The 18,305-nt window shown below is 39.1% G+C and overlaps 1 non-coding gene across 1 annotated transcript; it reads left to right on the top strand.

The window, feature by feature from the left end:
• The first annotated feature begins 295 nt into the window (after positions 1 to 295).
• On the top strand, positions 296 to 367 carry TRNAS-GGA (transfer RNA serine (anticodon GGA)). The gene has a single exon. It is a non-coding gene; the product is annotated as a tRNA-Ser (tRNA).
• Positions 368 to 18,305: the final 17,938 nt, after the last annotated feature.

Raw genomic sequence — 18,305 nt, 5'->3', positions numbered from 1 at the left:
TCCACTGATGCCCTGCAGATAGGTTCATCAGTACCATCTTTCTAGATTCTATATATATGCATTAATATACAACATTTGTTTTTCTCTTTCTGATTTACTTCACTGTGCATAATAGTCTCTAGGTTCATCCATCTCATTAGAACTGACACAAATGCTGACATAGAGAACAGACTTAAGGAATGAAGGGAAGGAGAGGATGGGATGAATGGAGGGAGTAGCATGGAAATATATACATTACCACGTGTGAAGCAGATAGCCAGTGAGAATTGGCTGTATGACTCTGGGAGCTCAGGCTTCCCTGGTGGCTCAGAGGTTAAAGTGCCTGCCTGGAATGCAGGAGACCCAGGTTTGATCCCTGGGTCGGGAAGATCCCCTGGAGAAGGAAATGGCAACCCACTCCAGTACTCTTGCCTGGAGAATCCCATGGAGGGAGGAGCCTGGTAGGCTACAGTCCATGGATTCGCAAAGAGTCGGACACGACTGAGTGACTTCACTTTTCAGGGAGCTCAAACCAGGGCTCTGTGACAATCGAGGAGTGGGATGGCATGGGATGTGGAAGGGAGGTTTAAGAAGGAGGGGCCATATATACACTTATGGCTATTTTGTGTTTATATATATCAGAAACCAGCACAATATAGTAAAGCAACTATCTTTTGATTAAAAATAAATAAATTAAAAAAAAACCAACTTATTGCTCTTCTCATCCCTTTTGAGGAGGAGAAAATACACATTGTGTTGGAAGTCTTGGATAATTTCAGAGACCAGGACTTTAAAAAGAATGCAGTACGAAATTTGCTCCTCGTGGCACTCCATACCACTCCTATCCCCTTCTACTCCTATGTTTCTGAAGGTGGTTAGAGAGATTAATACGTGTTATTATTTTAGTTCTTTTTGTGTGATTCTGTTATTTTGTTAGATAAATTCAAGTGTAAAATCCCTTTGGGTTCAATTTTTTTTTCTTTATCTCTACTGATCCTTGACAAAATAAGATACAAATTAGTCAGATATTGTTCTAAATGTAAAAAGATTTATTTGTTTAAAAAGGAGTGGAGTAGAGACATCTGTGGTGGTCCAGTGGTTAAGACTCTGTGCTTGCAATGCAAGCGGCACAGTTTTGATCCCTGGGTCCGGGAACTAAGATCCCACATACTACATGATGGGCTAAACAGTAAAAAGGTTTTTTAAAAAAGCAGAGAATACTGGAGTTTACAGTACAAGACACTTGCTCCTTGGAAGAAAAGCTGTGAGCAACCTAGACAGCCTATTAAAAAGCAGAGACATTACTTTGCCAACAAAGATCCATCTAAAAATGGCTATGGTTTTTCCAGTAGTCATCTATGGATGTGAGAGTTGGACTGTGAATAAAGCTGAGCACTGAAGAATTGATGTTTTTGAACGGTGGTGTTGGATAAGACTCTTGAGAGTCCCTTGGACTGGAAGATCAAACCAGTCCATCCTAAGGGAAATCAGTCCTGAATATTCATTGGAAGGACTGATGCCTAAACTGAAGCTCCAATACTTTGGCCACCTGATGCAAATAACTGACTCCTTGGAAAAGACCCCAGTGCTTGGAAAGATTGAAGGCAGTAGGAGAAGGGAACAGCAGAGGATGAGATGGTTGGATGGCATCACTGACTCGAAGGACATGAGTTTGAGCAAGCTCTGGGAGTTGGTGATGGACAGGGAAGCCTGGCACGCTGCAGTCCATGGGGTCACAAAGTCAGACAAGACTGAGTGATTGAAATGATACAGTCTATAGAATTACAGTCCCTGGAATTCTCCAGGCCAGAATACTGGAGTGGGTAGCCATTCCCTTCTCCAGGGAATCTTCCCATCCCAGGGATCAAACCCAAGTCTACCATGTTGCAGGTTGATGCTTTACCCGCTGAGCCACTGAGGAAGCCCAAGAATACTGGTGTGGGTAGCCTATCCCTTCTCCAGTGGATCTTTCTGACCCAGGAATCAAATCAGGGTCTCCTATATTGCAGGCAGATTCTTTACCAGCTAAGCTACCAGGGAAACCCAAGAGAAAGAGCACTGCATTATTACTGAATGAGAATAATCATTAATTAACAAGTTCTTACCTTTCACACTCTGGACCGAAAGTCTCTTATGAACATGGAGATATGTGTTGGTTGTTACAACCCTGAAGTGAACTTTGTTAATCTTGATTGACAGATAAGGATGCTAAAAAGTCCTCCAACTAACAGAACCCATAAGAAAATCAGAATTACAATTCAGACTGACCTTCTTTTATACTTCTCTGCTCCTTCCATCCACTGTGAGAAAAGCACTTAAGATCTTTGGGTCTCAGTTTGGCTATAATATGGAATTGATAATACGTCATGACATTGATGAAAAATTAAAATCATATGTATAAAATAGCAACTTTGGAAGCCTGAAAGAGCTAAGCAAATCAAAGAAATTATCACATTATTAAATAGCCAGTGTGGGAACTTCCCTGGTGATCCAGAGGTTAAGAATTTACTTTCCAATGCAGGGAGTGCATGCTCCATCCCTGGTCAGTGAGCTAAGATGCTGCTGCTAAGTTGCTTCAGTCGTGTCTGAATCTATGCGACCCTATAGACAGCAGCCCACCAGGCTCCTCTGTCCCTGGGATTCTCCAGGCAAGAATACTGGAATGGGTTGCCATTTCCTTCTCCAACATCCCACATGCCTTGCAGCTAAAACACCAAAACATACAACTATAGCATGGGAATCCGAGCCTTTTCTCCTTGCACTGCTTGTCATCCATTGATTTTTGATAACATGGTAATATTTAAGATCTATTTTGCAGATAAACCTGTTTTACAATGATGTTAAACTTTTTGTAAAGGAAAACTATACACTTTGTTTGCATGTCATTCAAAATCCGTTGGAAGGTTTTGATTTAAGTGCTTTTGGATAAATATAATGATTGAAAATCAAGTTAATAAACAGGGAGATGTTGAGATTTATCCATATAAAAGCAAGAGTGAAACAAAACAAATTAAATGATGAAAGTTCAAACTGTAAAAATTTTAATTTTGGAATTATGTAATTGTGCTTTAAAATATGTAAACTTGTAGAAAGAATTTCAATAAAACTCCTGATATTTAAATAAATTTGTACTGTTTTAAAATGGAATAAAATAGAGAAAGTCTTTTTTTGTACTATATAAGTTTGGTGAAACTTTCAAATGAATGAAAAAAGAGATGACTTATTTAATGAGCCTTGACTTGTAAAAATATTTATCAAAGAAAGATATTCTAAATAGAGGTAAAACATAGTATAGAAGATATTTGGGCTGAAATACTTATACATTTTTATATAAAATGTATTATAATAGAAGATATCTTCCATTTTACAAACTTTGCACTGTTTATCAAATACTTCAACTGCTATGAAGAGAACATTTTCTCAAGTAAAACTATGCCTATAGAGAAGATTCAGTTGAAAATGACAATTTCAAATTTATTAATTTTAAAATGTAATTTTCAAGAAATATTTGTCAAATGTCTGAACAAATTAAAATAATATCATATTGAAGAATGCATTCTCCAAAAAGCATCGGTGTCAAGGCTTTTAGAAACAAATGTAACTAAGAAAATTAGCAAAGTTTGTGAACACAATATAAAAAATGGTCATTCAGTTGGATTGCTAATTTCAGATAATTAATATGAAAACTTTTTTCCAGCTTTAATGTATATGGATATATGTTATTTAAAATTTTTAGTGAAAAAATATTTCAGTTTTCTTTTGGAATATAAGTTTTGAGTAGTAGGTGCATCACTGTCATATAATATTTTATAGACTGATAAAGATTTTTAAAATGTTTATAATTAATTTTAATTTCCCTTTTTATTCTCAAAATTACTCTGGATAGAACATATTTTGTGATTACTCTAGATATAGCTGAGGAATTTCTCCATATTGCTGCTTCACATACAAGTCAAAGACTAGAGACAAAACACAATTCCATTTTTAAAAGTACAAGGAAGAGACTATAAATATTTTTTTAAAGTACTAAAATGATTGTGCTAGGTAATAGAGATTGTGAATTTGTTTTTCTTCTCTAATTTTCATTTTAAAACTTGACATCGTTATTTTTACAAGGAGTGGTTATGCTAGAGAAAAAGATAAGAGCAGAAAGTGTTTAGAATTTCCTGGAGAAAGAAGGCACTTGGGTCAGGATGGCTTCCTGTGCCAAGAGGACTCTGAGGGCAGCAACAGTAAAGATGTAGGCACCCCATGCCAGCTTCCTCCACGTGCCTCTCCCGCATTTGTCAGAGCATCAGCTGGTCAAGATGTTCTTCTGTCCTTGCCCTCTAGATCCAGCCAAGGTAGTACTGACAAATAAGGTCAGATTTGGGGGCTGAGGTGAGTGAAGCACTTTATATTTATATCCACAGTCACACACTCCTGTGTGTGTTCCGGTGACTTCAGGGGACTTTCCACAGCCACGGGTGTCCTGTGTCTGGTGTGAGGTAACTGCCTGGCCCACTTAGCGAAGGGGTGGGCTCCAGGGCTTATGAACTGAGGTGTAAATGATATCTTTCTCAATAACATTTATCTGTATTCCGTATTATCTGTTCACTATGAAAATAATTCATAGGTAGGATTTTTTGGTAGGGTGTTTTATTTTCCTCTCTCTGTGACTGGTAGGTCCTAAGACTAAGGATGCATAAAATATATGACTTCATGACTTTCAGGGATTTGGCTGGGGCTTTTCCAGGTGATTACTCTGATTAATTTAGCCAGGGGGACTACACATCACACAAATAGAAGAGTGCTTGGCACGAAATCAGTACTAGATAAGGATTGGTTATTGCTTTTGACATTTTATGGAAGAACAAAGCGTCTAGAAGCAAGAGTTTCAGTGGAGACAAGAAGATGCTGAGGAACAGTATGAAAAGCAAGATTTAACAATTTCGGATATACGTCAAGCCCATATTTTGTAGAAGGGACTGGCTGAGACTCTAGGAATAAAATGATAAAGAAAATTCCTGCCCTAAAAGAATTCACAATCAGATGATGACATTTAGCTGAGCTAAATGAGTGTAATGTCTCTCATTTTCCGCAAAATTCTAGCAATACTTGTATGTAGTTTCTGATATGTGTGTTTAAAGCAGCTAAAAAAAAAGAAAATGCTGACCAAAATTTAACCAGTTGAGGGAATGGTGGACATCTTATCAGTTATTCAGAGAATAGCATCTGCCTCGTGGACTCTTTTTTTCTACCTAATATCCTTTAGCACAAAGAAATGGCTTAAATGTAAAAGAAGTACAGTGTGGTTGCTATGGAAGACTGTTAGATTTCCCATCTAGCGGTTTTTTCCTATTTATTTTTTGTTAACAGAATTTGCTTCTGTTGGGCTTTGCAGGAACAATATGCTCAGGAAAGGTGACTCCCAATCTTCAGAAATATTTAAAGGGTTATCTATCACTAGTTTAAGACAATGCTTTTGCCAATAAATTGGTTTGGAGTGGCATGCAACCCTCTTCTGGCTACTAAAAGTAAGGGAAAATTACTTAAAGTGTTGGGAATTCTAAATACTAAAAGTATTGGGAAATTTCAAATGAAGGAGTTTTAGAATGAAAATTAATATGACAAATCCTTTGACATCACCTTGGAAACAATAACTTTTCTGTGGCCTCGAGCTGAATGCTTTATCATTCTAGGTCTCAATTTCCCTATTATATTTATCATTCTTGCCCTGTCTAGTTAATAGGGTTATGGTTAACATCGAAATTAATGAATGTTAACATGATTTCAAATTGTAAATGCCAATATGTACATAATTACTGTTAATTATAAGCATGGCATGCTACAGTTCATGGGGTCACAAAGAGTTGGACATGACTTAGCAAATGAAAAACAACAATAAATTACTTTGAAATCTTTAGATTAAAACAGGTAAACAAATAAGGTGGCACAGTGGTAAACAATCTGCCTGCCAGTCCAGGAGATGCAAGAGATTCAGGTTTAATTCCTGGGTTGGGAAGATCCCCTGGAGTAGGAAATGGCAAACCACTCCAGTATTGTTCAGTATTGCAATATTCTGCAATAAATGTATTTTTTCATATTTCCTTGAATAAATATGAGAACATTTCTCTAGAGAAGTGAAGATTATCTTCTAAGTTGTAGCATATACATGACTCTAAACTTTATTAAATGTTATTAAATTCTTCTCCAAAGCAATTTTGTCAATTTGCAAACTCACTTACACAACACGATAATTCCTTTACACTTTTCTGCTTCACTCTTTGGCATTATGCATGCATGCTGACTCACTTCAGTCATGTCTGATTCTGCAACCCTATGGACTGTAGCCCTCCAGGCTCCTCTGCCATAGAATTCTCTAGGCAAGAATATTGGAGTGGGTTGCCATGCCCTCCTCAGGGGACCTTTCCCACCCAGGGATCGAATCTGTGTCTCCATTGGCAAGCAGGTTCTTTATCACTAGAGCCACTTGGGAAGCCCCTTTGGCATTATGGAATTTGTTAATTTTGTCACTATAATGGTAGGGGAATTCAAAGTTACTGTTTAATTTGCAGTTCTCTTTTTAGAAATCAGAATAGCTGAAAATAGGTACGATGGCAATCAAAAGAATTCATGATAACAGTGATTACATAATTGAGGTTTATTTTTCTCACATAAGAAGTTGCTAGCATCGCTTTTGCAGATCATTAATGTAATCAAGAAGATTAGGCCCAGCCATCTTTCTGTTGCATTATCCTAAGTATGTTGTCTTTTCTTATTCATGCTTATAATACTGTGGTTGCAAGATGATTGCCGTGACATCGCTCCAATGTTTAATAGCAAAGGGGGAGGCAGAGAGATGGCTCATATACTCTCGTGTTGAATCTGTTCCCATTTATCAGCAAAGAAAAGATCCCTAAATCCTCTCTCTAACAGACTTCTTACATAATTTTTGCACAGAACTGTGTGAATTAGCCAACATTGCCATGTTGTTCTTGTAGCTTTCAATATCCTAAAAAGAGGTAAGAATATATCCCTTATATTTTTTTCTTGTCTCAAATTGTCTTAACTTTTCAAGGATCTCTATTCTTTATATGCCTTTTAGAATTAACTTGTCATGTTTAATTTTAAGATTCCTATGAGATTTTTATTAGAACTGCATTTTTTAAATAGAAAATAATAGAGATCTTTCATTTTTTTTTAAAGATATTTACCTTTCTGATACTTTCCATTCTTTTCTGAAGATCTGGACTTCCATCTGATTTAATTTCCTTTTCTCTCAGAGAAATCATCTTTAACATTTCTTACAGTGCCAGAATAATGATAATGTATTTATAGTACAGAATTTATTCACCCTAAAGAAAGCAAGGAAATATTAAGAGAAAATCAAGAACAGATTACCAAGATAGTAGTCTTAAAGACAATTATATCAGTCATTATACTAATGTAAAATGACTAAACATTTCAATTAAAAGGCAGAGATTGTCACAGTGAATTTAAATGTAGGATCCACAACTTGCTGTTTACAACATTATAAAGTTTTAAATTCATCTAGTTAAGGGCTACAGTTAAGTAGCACTAGCTTCAGAAGTACTCCTGCCTGGAAAATCCCATGGATGGAGGAGCCTGGTAGGCTGCAGTCCATGGGGTCGCTGAGGGTCGGACACGACTGAGCAACTTCACTTTCACTTTTCACTTTCATGCATTGGAGAAGGAAATGGCAACCCACTCCAGTGTTCTTGCCTGGATAATCCCAGGGACGGGGGAGCCTGGTGGGCTGCCGTCTATGAGGTCGCACAGAGTTGGACACGACTGAAGCGACTTGGCGGAGCTTCAGAAGTATTAAATCCATTGCATGCATCAACCTGACTGGCTCCTAAGGTGCCCAGACGTTTGGTTAAACATAACATCTGGGTATTTCTGTAAGGGTGTTTATGATGATGCTAGCATTTGAATCTGTAAAATCAGTAAAGCAGATTGCCTTCTCAGTGTGAGATGGCAGAGAGCCTGAATAGAACAAAAGGTAGAAAAAGTGAGAATGTGCCCCCTTTTCTGCTTGACTGATTGAGCTGAGACATAGGTTTTCTCCTACTCTCAGACTAGGACTTACACCATTGTCTCTCCTTGTTCTCAAACCTTCAGACTTGAAATAGCACTCTCTATCATGCTTTGTTTTATTAAACTTCACAGATACTGCATTTTTTAAAACTTGAAGGTTTGTGGCAACTCTGCATCAAGCAAATCTGTGGATGCTAATTGTTTTCAACAGTGTTTGCTCACTTTGTGTCTCTGAGTCACATTTTAATATTCTCACAAGATTTCAAACATTTTCATCATTATATTTGTTATGGTGATCAGCGATCTTACTATGGCTCACTAAAGGCTCAGAGGATGTTTTGCAGTTTTTAGCAATAAAGTATTTTTAATTAAGATATGTTCATGTCTTTATCCATAATGCTACCACACATTTAATAGACTGAACTATAGTATAACCACAACTCATATCCATTGGAACACCAAAATATTTGTGAGATCCACTTTATTGAAGTGGTCTGGAACTGAGCCCATAACATCTCCAAGATATGCCTGTATATATTCATATGCATATATACATATATATTTATACTTTCATTTTCACTTTCATGCATTGGAGAAGGAAATGGCAACCCACTCCAGTGTTCTTGCCTGGAGAATCCCAGGGATGGGGGAGCCTGGTGGGCTGCTGTCTCTGGGGTCGCACAGAATCGGACACGACTGAAGCGACTTAGCAGCAGCAGCAGCAGCACACACATATCTTCTTGGTTCTAGGACTCTTGATCTTAAAAACCTTGACTAATACAATTCCCTTTTGCTATTTTATAGAATTGGAAATTATGTACTATTCTATCACTTCCATTAGTCAAGACCTTTCATTCTAAGCAAAATTTCTTCTTAAAATGTCTCTCTTGGGCACTGTATTTTGTCCCTGGACCAAATTCCAATGTGTGCTTATGTGTGTTTGGATGGGGGTGTTTCCACACAACACCAAGCAGTTCTCAGACACCAGCAGGTGACACCGCTGGTGATTAAGCTCAATCTTCAGCCCCTGTCCCCTCCTTGGAGGTCAGAGGTAGCAATGAAAGTTTCAACTTTTTAATCACACATTTGGTTGTCTTGGCAACCAACTCCCATCCTTAGATGCTTTCTAAAATTCACCTCATTAACATAGCAAAAGACAACTTGATTGCTCCTGTGGGTTTTAGGGGCTTTGTGCCAGAAACTGGGATGAAGACCAGATGTATATTTCTAATTATAAATCACAGCCACTATTCATATTCTGAGGTCCATGCTACATTGTTTATAGCTTGGTATCACCAAAAAGAAGAGATGGTACTCTGGATTTGGTGACTGTTTGCCTGGCCATTGCCAATATTTAGCAAACAGAATTGGCTTTGCCATAGTTACCAGGAAATCAGTGCCTGTGTGTATCCATCTAAGACTGCAGTGTCTATACTTAAGCATGCATATGCCAAACCATGCCTTGGTGTTTGCCATCTGCAGCACTTCCTGGAACAGCCATATTGTGTAAGATCATTTTTAATTATCCCTTACATTTTTTCAAGGAAAAGCCAGAGAATCAAAAGCTCTCTGCCAGAATACTTTTTTTTTTTTAATAAGAATTTAAGAAGAATGAACCCTTGAGCAAGTCACTTCAAGTTAGTTGAAATAGGCCAGTCAGCCTCTATAGAGGATTTTCTAGGCACCACCTCCTAACTATTCCTGGACTGTGTACTGTCAGTAGCCAATCTTCCTATAATTGCTTAAGGATCCCATAAAATTATATCAACTAGTCTTTTTAATAGCCCTCTAAAGTAGATATTTCCCTCATTTTGCTAATGATTAAGCTAACGATAAGAAGGAAATGGCAACCCACTCCAGTACTCTTGCCTAGAAAATCCCATGGACAGAGAAGCCTGGTGCAGGCTACTGTCCATGGGGTTGCAAAGAGTTGGACATGACTGAGTGACTTCACTTTCAAGAAAGGTTAAGTTATTTCTCTTCAGTTATATTGTTTATTGGTTTCTGAGCTCAGGCTTTCCTCTGTTGCACTTGATATACTTATTTTTGTTGTTTAATCGCTCAGTCATGTCTGACTCTTTGGAACCCCGTGGACTGCAGCGTACCAGGCTTCCCTGTCCACCATCTCCTGGAGCTTGCTCAAACTCATGTTCATTGAGTCGATGTTACCACTGAACCATCTCATCCTTTGTTATCCCCTTCTTCTGCCCTCAATCTTTCCCAGCATCAGGGGCTTTTCTAATGAGTCAGCTCTTTGTATCAGGTGGCTAAAGTATGGTTACACACTATTTTGACTCTGACACACTGTTTGAATTTGGTTGAATTATTTCTTCTAGGTAAATTACTGCAACAGCAAACCTAAATATCAGGAATTAACAGAAAAGTGGGGAAATTGAGATGAGAAGAAAGTAATTTTTACAAGGTTATTCAATTAGTAAATGATGGAGTTAAAAGCCACATAAAAGTCTGTTTATTCTCAACCACAACCCACTCCAGTATTCTTGCCTGGAGAATCCCAGGGACAGAGGAGCCTAGTGGGCTGCCATCTATGGGGTGGCACAGAGTCGGACACGGCTGAAGCGACTTAGCAGCAGCAGCAGTGGATACTGTATGGTGAGAGAGAATCATGAAAATAACTCTCTAAGATGATTAGTCCTGAAAATGTGTCAGAAAGGCATTGCATAATTCCACATTCCCTCTTTTTTCCTCTATTTTGGCTGAAATGAGAGGACTTTGAGACCACCGAGACTGGGAGAGGTACAAGATAGAAACATAGGTTCCTGTATGACTACACAGAAGACGCCCAGCCTTGAATTCCTACATAAGGAGAAATAAGCTTGATTTCTTATTTCAGTTTTCTCACTATTTAAATAAGGATGCATGCATGCATGCTCAGTCTTGTTGAACTCCTTGTGACCCCATGCACTGTAGCCCACCAGGCTTCTCTGTCCATTGCCCCTACAAGAGTACTGAAGTGGGTTGCCATTTCCTCCTCCAGGGAAACTCCCTGATCCAGGGATCAAACTCCTGTCTCCTGGTCTCCTGCACTGGCAAGTGGATTCTTTAACACTGTGCTACCTGGGAAGCCCCAAATAAGTATATTATCTAATTGACGGGGCTATTCTAATCAGTGTTAAGAACAATCATTTTAATATTATTAATGAAAAAGTTTAAAATTCTTAATATGTAACTTAAGACTATTCTATCTAACTCTGATACATTTTAATAAATGCATTTTCCAAGACCCTGAGCTTTCAACATATGGGATTATTTGCTAGCCCTGAAACATTTTAATATTTTCTGAGTTTATTTATGGTTGTTTTACTTACTTGAAATGCCTCACTCTTTTTTTCTTTATTTGAAATCATTCCCAAATTGTTAAGGCCCATTTTAGGCACTATCCACTTAATGAAATTTTTCCAAGTGTACTGGTTAGGATTGATATATATTTCTCCAGTGTTTCTATAGCATCTGTTTTTTCACTGTTACCAAAACTCTTATAACATTGCCATATCACTGATGACAGTACTTTTACTATATTTACTTATATTTAACTATTTTTTGAAATAAATATTATTTTAATTCTAGTCATATAATTTTAGCCAGACTTAATCACTCAGTCTTTTCCTGAAGAGCTGAAGACCATGGTGAGTTCTTCAGATTTCTAGTCTGCTATTCCCACTCTGGTTTCTCTCCCAAATGACATGGATGTATGATTGGGGAAAAGTAACTTAAGAAGTCTCATGACTGTTGGAGTGATAAGAACTCAGTGTTATCTTCTATACTCTTGCTGACCTGGTCAGTGAAGTCAGATGGTTTGTGCTGCTCATTGAACTGCCTTAACAAAGTATTACAAATAGGTATGACATAACAAAACTTTATTCTTATCTAGGTCTGGTACCTAGAAGTCTGAAACAAAGGTGTCGGCAGAGTCATGCTCCCTCTGAAACCTGTAGCGGAGAATCCGTCCTCGCTTTGTCCTGGCTTATGTTGCTAGACCCTTGGTGTTCCTTGGCTTGGGACTGCACTGCTCCAGTCTCTGCCTCTGCCATCACATGGGATTCTCTCTGTATGAGGATACCAATCATGGTAAACTAAGACCCACCCTAATGATTGTAACCTTAACTTGAGTAAATCTGCAAAGACCCTTTTTTCAAATAAGACCATATTTACAGATATTGGAGGTTAGGAATTCAATATATCTTTTTAGGGAGAACAAAATTCAACCTGTAGTAGTAATTATTATGAAATACACCCAGAACATTCAAGAGAAAGTTCTGCTATTCAAGAGAAAGGAGTTTTCTAGAGTCTTAACAAAACTGAGGAAAGAGAATTCCTTCCATCTCAGGCCCTTTGAGCCTCCTGCTTCGCCAAGAGAAAAAACAATAAAACATGTTCAACAGGAGTAACAGGCTTTCAGAGAATAGACTGGAAATGTTGTAGCCAGGAAAGGCAGTTGGGGACAAAGGGGAACAAGCTATTCTCCTGGAGAAACATTTGTGAAGGCCACAGTCCCAAGACACAGGCTTACTAAAAGACTGAGATTTTAATCAGAGGATTAAGGAACAGTCCCCCTTCTCACACACTTTATCACCACACCAATAAGGCTTCAGTATAATAACAGTGGATTACAACTTAAAAAGCTACAAGACACAGACTCCCTCTTAAGAGGAATACTTGAAGCCCAAAGTCAAGAGAGGAGACAAAAACAAGGACACTAAAAGAATTTGAATCTTCTGGCACTTACTGTTACAGCAAACATTAAACATAACGCAACTCCTAGCCAGATTAACACAAATCCTTACACTAAAGGCCTATTTATCTCAGTGCCTGTTACCCAATAAACATATCCAGCTTTTAGAGCATGCCGAAAGTAAGAATAAACACATGCTGTAGATACAATCATCTTCAGAGCCATCCTCAGAGTGTAGATACTGGAATTAGTACACAAGAAAAAGAAAATAACCACGATTAATATGTTAGGAGTTCTAAGGAAAAAGTAAACAAAATGCATGGACAGATGGGAAACGTAAGCAGAGAGATGAACACACTGAAGACCAAAGAAATCTCTAGAAATAAAAACCACTGTACCAGAAATGAAGAATGCCTTTTGATGGCTCATCAATAAACTTGAAACTGCTTAGGAATAAGTTAGTTTCAAGACACGCAAACAGAAACCTCCCAAAATTAAATTCAAAGATAAAGAGGAATACAAAAGATAGCAAGAAGAAAGAAAGAGTGAGGGAGGGACAGAAGGCAGGAAGGAAGGATGAAGGAAAGAAAAACAAGCAAGGAAGAAAGAAAATAGCAGAACCACCAGAACAGTGGGACACTGTCTTGAATACCAGGAGGAAAAAAAGAGAGAATAAAAAAGGAAAAAAAAAATGTGAAGTAATAATGACCGTTGGTCTTTAGTAGTGCAGTCATGTCCGACTCTTTGCGACCCCATGGACTACAGCATGCCAGGCTTCCTTGTCCTTCACTATGTCCCGGAGTTTGTGCAAACTCATATCCATTGAGTTGATGCCATCCAATCATCTCATCCTCTGTGGCCCCCTTCTCCTCCTGAGAATTTATCAAAGTGAATGTCAGGCACTCCAAACCACATACATATGCAAGAACTTCAGAGAATGCAGAACAAGATAAATGATGAACAAACAGACGAGCATATGTTCATGTACACCTTTAAACATATCATGTTGAAATTCAGAAAACCAAAGGAAAAAATAAAATCTTGAAAGAAGTCAGAGAAAAAACAAAACCAAAAAAAGGATAAAACTTCATCTATAGAGGAAAAAGGGTAAAATTATAACAGACTTGTCATCAGAAACCAAGCAAGCTAGAAGAAAGTGGCAAGCATGACATTTTTAGCTTTGAAAGGAAAAACAAAACAACTATCCTAGAATTTTATATCTGGAGAAATTATGCCTCAAATTTGAGGGAGAAGTAATGATTTTTCAGACAAAGAAAAATCGAAGCAATTCATTGCCAGCGGAATGTTAAAATGCCTGCAAGGCATGTTAAAATAAATTCTTCAGGTAAAGAGAAAATGATACAGGTCAGAACCACGGATCTACATAGAGACATGAACCAAAGTTCCAAGGCAAATCGCTAATTCTAGAACAGACACATGTGTGCGTGTTCCGTCATGACTTTGTGCAACCCCATGGGCTGTAACTAGCCAGGCTCCTCTGTCCATGGAATTCTCCAGACAATAATACTGGAGCGGGTTGCCTTGCCCCCTCCAGGGGATCTTCCCGACCCAGAGATCAAACCGGAGTCTCCTGTGTCTCCTGCATTGGCAGATGTGTAAATATAAAATAAACCTGGAGCATCTGGCAGTGCCAGGAAGTAAGGAAGTACTCAAAACAAACAAACAAACAAAAAACAGAAAGGAAGAGGCATGTCAGAGGAACAGAGACGCCAACCTGAATGTACTTCTGGTGGACAAACCTGGGATAATTTGAGCAACAAAACAAATAATGCAGTTGTGTGTGTGTTAGTTGCTCAGTTGTGTCCGACTCTTTGCAATCCCATGCACTGTAGCCAGCCAGGCTCCTCTGTCCATGAAATTCTCTGGGAAAGAACGCTGGAGTGGATTGCCATTCCCTTCTCTAGGGGATCTTCCCGACTCAGGGATCAAACCTGGGTCTCCTATATTGTAGGTAGATTCTTTACTGTCTGAGCCACCAGCAAAATCCAAACAATGCCATATGGGATGACTACTGAAAGTATAAAATAGCCTAACTCCATACTGATATGTTTGAATGATTAAATAAATACATGGGAGAGATGAAACACATCTTCTTTATATAAGAATTTCAAATAATATACATAGATAACCTTCTTCCAAAAAATACAGGTTAATTCCCTGCTTCTTGAATGTGGGCTGGACTTAGGAATTTGTTTCTGAATAATAAAATACAGAAAGGAAAATTATAGTAACTTTACAGAGGAGTACTTGGTGGGCTCTAACTTAATGAAGTGATGAAGGTTAACATCACCACCTGTCACTTCCTTCCTGCTGAAAGTGGTGAGAAGCACACTTCACCTCTGTCGTATTAATAATTTTCTTCAAAATCCCAAATCCCTATAATTATGTAAAATTATAATAATAAAAAAGCCATAAGACAAGCACATATTGAGGGACATTCTGCAAAATACCTGACTCTACTTCCTGGGGACCCAAACTGTGAAAAAGGCCCAAACTTGTTGGTTTACATTGCTCTTATTTAGTTGGAGGTCTCCTATAAGGAACGAATATGCCTGAAGTTTTCCATCCTGCCCCACCACAATGCCAGCATCATCTATGGTTACATATCTCCTACCTAAGGTACTTAATTTCTAGGCAAAGTATCTATTAAAGTTAAATATACACATATACTTCAGGGATACACTTAATTCAAATGCATCTGTATGTCCATAAAAGACACATAGTAGAATGTTCATAGGTGTATTATTCGTAATTGTCAGTTACTGAAAACTGAAAATACCTATCAGGAGTAGACTAGATATATACACTCTGGTATAGTCCCAAAATCCCATGGACAGAGGAGCCTGGTAGGCTGCAGTCCATGGGGTCGCTGAGTCAGACACAACTGAGCGACTTCACTTTGACTTTTCACTTTCATGCAGTGGAGAAGGAAATGGCAACCCACTCCAGTGTTCTTGCCTGGAGAATTCCAGGGACAGGGGAGCCTGTGAGCTGCCGTCTATGGGGTCGCGCAGAGTAGCACACGACTGATGTGACTTAGCAGCAGCAGCAGCATAGTCCCACAATAGAATATTCTACTTCAATGAGAAAAAATAGAACAACCAGAAATATGGATGAATCTCACATCAAGATGTTGAGTGAAAGAAGCCAGACACGCGAGGGCATGTGTATTATTTAATATAGCATTTTTCACAGGACAAAGCAAAGAATACTTATCCTTAATATCAGGATGGTAGTTATCCTTGGGTAAGGGGAAAGTAAGTAGAAGAAAGCGCAGTGAGATGTCTGAAATTCTAGCAATATTTTGCTTCTTATTCTGGATGCTGAGTGTTCATTTCATAATAGTCATTAAGTATAGTTATGACACATATACTTATCTGCATGCATGCATAATATATATACCAATGCAATAATATGTTCCATACAATACTCTGGTAATATAGTTCCAAAAGTGTTTCCAAACATAGGATTTTTTGAGCTTCTTGAAACTGATGACACAGAGACCATCATCATCAGTTTAAAGATGAAGAAAATGAGGATTTGAAAATTCAGTTTTAGTTCAATTCAACTAAAATTTTTTAAACCCCTCATGCATGCCAGGAAAAGAGAGCACATTGAATAGTAAGATATAAATAGTCTTTACAGTTTAAAAAAAAAAATGAAAAAATTTACTGTGAGAGCATATGACTATAAAGCATTACAGAATTTTGGAAACTGAAGGGACCCCAGACATCACCACCACGCTCTTTTGTTAGATGAGGGTGTGGCCAAGGGCATGGACTTTATTATGGCCCCAGTTTGGGTTAAACTTCTAGGTCCAACACAATCACTGGGTAACTCTGGGGGCAAGTTACTTACTCTCTTTCTGCCTCAGTTTCTTGAACTGAAATGCAGTGTTAAAAATATCTACCCCAAAGCATGGCTCTGAGGATAAAACTTTGCAAACTGAGAGCACACCTATTGTACCACACAACAACTAGTTGTTCCAAAATAAGTCACTCTCCCTCCCCGCAAGGTGACCTGAGGTGAGCGGCTCAAAGTCCAGCACCCTTTCTAGAAGGCTTTTCTGCTTCTCTAAATACAGACAAACAAGATGGAAAGTGTTAGGTATGCTGAGAGTGTGAGGGACATGCCGCATAAGCCCTGTCCGCTTTCCAGGGAATCGGCCCAGGGAGCTTCTGTGTTTCGTGACCTGTGGCTGTGGGGAATCTCCGGTCCAGCGGGGAGGCAGGGACTCTCCCTGGTGCTGACGGCATGGCTGTGAGAGGACAGATGAATAATCCTTTCTGGGAGGAAAGCAGATACCACAGCCTGGAAAGCACACGTCCGGGGAGGCTGTGTAGGAGAAGGAGCTTAGATGAGCAAAGACCCCCATCCTGGGTGTGTGATGCAAAGCCTGGGGAATGTGGCCAAAGCCAGCCCAGTGGCCATCCTTACCATGCTCTGGAACCCTCTGAGCCCTGGCAGCTGCTACCGTGACTGATGTGTGACACCCTGACCTTTGCTGACACCATCCTTCCTTCTTGTTTTTCATCCCCTGCTGTCCCTGTTTTCCACACAAATGTGGATGGCATATAGGTCTATGGAACTACTTGGGGAAAAATAACCTCAGTCTCCTGGGTACTTGTCCTAGGACTGCAGTTAGCCACTTGTTCAGGAAATTGACAGAAACTACCATTCCAGTAAAATCTGCTTGTTTCTATGCAGGAGTTCCTCCTCTGCACTCCCCCTATGCCTTGAAGGAAGAGCCAGATGCTTCAAAGTCTATTTCCCACCCATGAGGATGCTCCCTTATATTTTATGAATCATATTCATATCTAGTATTTCATTTGCTCCTCACAACAAACTTTTGGGATGACCCCAAGTTACCTTTTCAGTTAAAAATAAAGTAAGATTCGGAGTGGTCTCCTGAATTGCAGGAGAAGGCAATGGCACCCCACTCCAATAATCTTGCCAGGCAAATCCCATGGACGGAGGAGCCTGGTGGACTGCAGTCCATGGGGTCGCTAGGAGTCGGACATGACTGAGCGACTTCACTTTCAGTGTTCACTTTCATGCATTGGAGAAGGAAATGGCAACCCACTCCAGTGTTCTTGCCTGGAGAATCCCAGGGACAGGGGAGCCTGGTGGGCTGCCGTCTATGGGGTTGCACAGAGTCGGACATGACTGAAGCGACTTAGCAGCAGCAGCAGCAGCATACAGCAAAGTAAGCGGCTGTCAAAATTAGAACTTGTGTCTCCTGAAAACCAGCCTGCTGCCTGCCCTGTGCTCCCTCTCAAATCCACAGATATCTCTCCTACTGCATAGCAATCTGTTCTTTCTTGATATGAACTTGTGCCCAAAAGGCTACCAGAAAGAAGAGCTCTCTCCTGTACTCATCATATTCCATGAAAGTGAGTTGAGGAAAAGAAACACATGCCCCAAATGGACCGTATGAAGCTGTTTTAAGAATCAGTTTGAGCATCCTCTCTAGGAAGCTGTATCTGACAGCCGCAATCTGGGACTCCGTTCCTCCCTTCTGTTCTCATAGAGTCCTATGCACACATTTGCCTTGTACTTAAGTTACCTACTT

This window comes from Ovis aries, chromosome 1, assembly GCF_016772045.2.
Source record: "Ovis aries strain OAR_USU_Benz2616 breed Rambouillet chromosome 1, ARS-UI_Ramb_v3.0, whole genome shotgun sequence".
In the NCBI taxonomy this organism is placed as follows: Eukaryota; Metazoa; Chordata; class Mammalia; order Artiodactyla; family Bovidae; genus Ovis; species Ovis aries.
This window is presented reverse-complemented; position numbering and strand designations above follow the sequence as displayed.